The sequence below is a fragment of the Anneissia japonica genome, unplaced genomic scaffold (assembly GCF_011630105.1).
Source record: "Anneissia japonica isolate Jap-2015-1 unplaced genomic scaffold, ASM1163010v1 scaffold288003_len116008_cov116, whole genome shotgun sequence".
In the NCBI taxonomy this organism is placed as follows: Eukaryota; Metazoa; Echinodermata; class Crinoidea; order Comatulida; family Comatulidae; genus Anneissia; species Anneissia japonica.
Window position 1 is genome coordinate 6,779 of NW_022750129.1, and position 4,161 is coordinate 10,939.

The 4,161-nt window shown below is 42.7% G+C and overlaps 1 protein-coding gene across 1 annotated transcript in view; it reads right to left on the minus strand.

Annotated features, from left to right (window-relative positions):
• The window catches only part of LOC117121258 (three prime repair exonuclease 2-like), an 18,849-nt gene that overhangs the window by 699 nt on the left and 13,989 nt on the right, over positions 1–4,161 (minus strand). The window lies entirely within an intron of this gene.

Genomic DNA, 4,161 nt, shown 5'->3' on the forward strand with positions numbered 1-4,161 from the left:
CCTTGGGTCTGTCTTCGGCGTGCAGAGCCGACGTTTCCAGATCGAAGAAAACGAAGGACTTGATGATCGGATGCGACGGTTGTACGTGACCGAGCATCATTTCTTTCTTGAAGGCAACGTTGAATCTAAAACAAAGATAAGAATAAATATTTGTTTTTAAATTAAATAACCTTTCTTGATGTCAAACAAATTAAAATTAATGCAATATGTTTATAATTAAAGGTGGCTGACCTTACTGTTAGTGGTCTTAACTAAAAATATTAAGCATTACGTTTATTCCAAAGCAGAGTCAATGTACATATTTCCAAAAAAAAAACATTAATATAATTTATGTGTAATTAAATATGGTCGACTATGGGCTAGAATATCTGTCGATGTTAAAAAAAAATATTTACTAGGCCTAGATTATTTTTTAATCGGTATTGGAGCCTTACTATTGTTGATGTAAAAAGACACGACATTTTTTTTTGACTTACCGTTAATTCGATAAAATCCAAATTCGTCTGGTATACTTGCAATGTAAGGTTTAGAGATGATATGTTCTATGTCTAAGGCCTATAAGACATGACTATATTTCTTTTCGGTGCAAACAAATAGAATGAATCATAGGCCAAAGACTTTCTGTGCAAACAAATAGGTATGGAATAAATCCTTGGTCCAATGCCTACAACAAAAGCTGTGCAATAAATTCCGTCTATACCAATTCCTAGGCCCAAAGCCAAAAAACAAGAGTTGTGCAATAAATTAAGTATAGAACGATTCATAGGCTTAAGGCCTGTGACACATTATTTTTTTTTTCGGCGCAATCAACATCTGTATAGAATAATTCCTAGGCCCAAAGCCTACAACGCAAGCTGTGCAAAACAATCCCGTAGAATAATTCCTAGGTCCAAGGCCTACATCGCAGGCTGTGCAAAACAAAATCGGTATAGAATAATTCCTAGGCCCAAAGCATAAATAACGTATGATTTTCCTATCAGTTCAATGCACAGAGTCTCATAAACTCTATTCATCGCAATTCGAAAGCGATTGGATACTTTTAGCCAATAACGTGCTAGCGGTGTCAACTAATAGGTCCGCAAAAACGTCCACGATGATTCTCGTTGTACAACCTGTGCCTAGTTGTGCTAGTTTTCGATAGGAATTTCGCTAAAACGACGTCCATCCTCTTGATATATCCCAGTAACATGGGACCCTATGTGTAATACGTTGATTATGTAATGTTATTTCGATTTTTAAAATTTTTTATATCATATACACGTTCGCAAAAATTAGCGAAATGAACTTCTGTACACGCTGGAAGCCTATTCTTTAACACTGGAAAGAATAGGAGCCAGTGTTGGAGAATAGGACTTTCTCGAAAAACTCAAAATACACCATGACATCATCGGAATTTCGACACGTGATCGTCTTTTCTAGTATGAAGAATTTTCCCATTTACCCAAATATGGGGGTCCCATGACGTCACGACAACACGTGATTTTTGTCCTATCTTTTAACACTTGGCCCTATTCTTTAACACTGGAAAGGATAGGAGCCAGTGTTGAAGAATAGGGCTTTCTCGAAAAACTCAGTATACACCATGACGTCATCGAAATTTTGACACGTGACCGTCCTTTCTAGTATGAAGAATTTTCCCCTTTGCCCAAATATGGGGGTCCTAGAGCGTCACGACCACACGTGACCTTTGTCCTAACTTTTAACACTGTTTCCTATTCTTTAGCACTAAAAGCCTATTCTTTAACACTGGAAGCCTATTCCTCAACACTGGGGACGTCATTGCGTTACACCGATGGGAAAGCGGTATACGATGACGTCACCATTTCCTAGCATTAGTACCGGTTCACTGACGCGTTTGGCGTTTACAACAACCATAATGCATTAAGAATAGGAAAAGTGGTGTAACAATAACACTCCACTTAGTTGACGCAAACTCGAAAATTTTTTTGCGTCCGGGCTCGAACGCGAACGTCCGGAAACATATCTCGACGTCATCGTGTTACACCAATGGGAAAGTGGTGCACGATGACGCAACCATTTCCCAGCAGCACCTAGCGCTATATAAGCATAAAAACATAGTTAGCTTCAATATCCTACCAAAAATATAATATAATCCACAAACTATCCTACGAAAAACACAAGCTGCTAGGCTCATTAATATTCATGAGTATTTTGAAATTGCGTTTATAAAGTGTGTGGGGGTGATCGTCAAATGTTAAATGCGTGGTTTTGTAGTTGTTTAATATCTATTTACGTAGCATCAGTGAAAAAAAGGGTTTTTCGTTATTCTTAATTCGAAATTTTATGACATTTTTCATAGCAGAATGTACTGGGGAATATAAGCAAGGAAAAGTAGCTACTCTGCTCAGCCAACGAGCGACGGCTGACACTGGCACGGGAGGACCTGTGCTGGGACGTGAGATGAAGACATAGGAGCAGACTCAAGATGGCGATGTAGCTCGAGCGGATCAACACGAAGTCTGGTGACGTCATCGTTGTTAACTCGAGAGGGCGTTATAACTCGAGCGGATGCAATAAAAGCCGTGTCTGTGTCTTTTATTTTTCACCACTTACAACATAATATACATTACAAGCAATTGGGGTACGATGACGTCTTCTGTTCAACTCGAGCGGATGCAATAAAAGCCGTAAACACGTGTCTGTGTCTTTTCTTTGTCACCACTTACAACATAATACACATTACAATCAATTGGGAGTACGATGACGTCTTCATGAGGAAACTGGAGCGAATGTAATAAAAGCCTTAAACTCGTGTCTGTGTCTTTTCTTTGTCATCACTTACAACATAATACACATTACAAGCAATTGGGGTACGATGACATCTTCTGTTCAACTCGAGCGGATGCAATAAAAGCCGTAAACACGTGTCTGTGTCTTTTCTTTTTCACCACTTACAACATAATACTACATTACAGACGATCTGTGGTACGATGACGTCTTCTGTGCAACTAAAGCAAAACTGGAGCGGATGTAATAAAAGCCTTAAACTCGTGTCTGTGTCTTTTCTTTGTCATCACTTACAACATTATACACATTACAAGCAATTGGGGAATGATGACATTTTTTCTTAACCGAATATTGCCCCAACAGGTACTGGACCCTTGACGTCATCGTTGCCAGTCGAGCGGATGCACGATGTCGTCATGAAATATGTATCGTTTTACACATGACGTCATCTGTGTGCAGGAGACTCTTACATAAGCGCAGACGAGGATCCACCATGGTCATTCAAGTTTCAAGAGGAGCAATCGTTTACCAATTCGCGATACCCCGTCCCAGTACATCCCCGAGTCGCAGTGCCGGTAAGTTTTCGATTATCCCTCGTCCTTAGCTTCGTTCGTTCCTGAACGCGCAGCTTCGATGCCGCACGGGGTGACGGGTTACTGCCGATGGTAAGACAGGTACTGCTATTCCGTTGAATACTTCCTGCGGTCGGATCTGAACTAGCTCGGTTTCCCTTTCGGGGGAACCGGCCTAGTGCCTCCTTCTGGAGGCACCGGGAAGTGCGACCCCGGTTCGCCAGGTAGCCAGGGCAAACGTCACCTCGGCGTCGTGGTCTGTAGTTGGGAGCCGGGCGAGGGGGGAGCACCGATGCAGCATTCGGTGCCTCTAAACTTGGGAAGGTCTCGCCGAACGATGTCTCTGATTCCCTAATACCTTCGCGGAAGGCGTCTTGTTTGCGTACGGGACTTTTCGAGAAGGCGGTGTCTCGTTTGCGTACGGGACTTTTCGAGAAGGCGGTGTCTCGTTTGCGTTCGGGACTTTTCGAAATGGCGGTGTCTCGTTTGCGTTCGGGACTTTCGATAAGACGGCGTCCTGTTGGCGTACAGGACTTTCGAGATGGAAGAGTCACGTTTGCGTACGGGACTTTCGATAAGACTGCGTCCTGTTTGCGTACAGGACTTTCGAGTAGGCGGTGTTCCGTTTGCGTGCGGGACTTTCGATATGACGGCGTCCTTTTTGCGTATATGACTTTCGATTAGGCGGTGTTCCGTTTGCGTGCGGGGCAATTTAGACTTCGATGCCACCAACGGGTAACGGATTACTGCCGATTGTTAGACAGGTACTGCTATTCCGTTGAATACTTCCTGCAGTCGGATCTGAATCAGCCCAAGAAAGGCAACGTTACCTGGGCGTCGG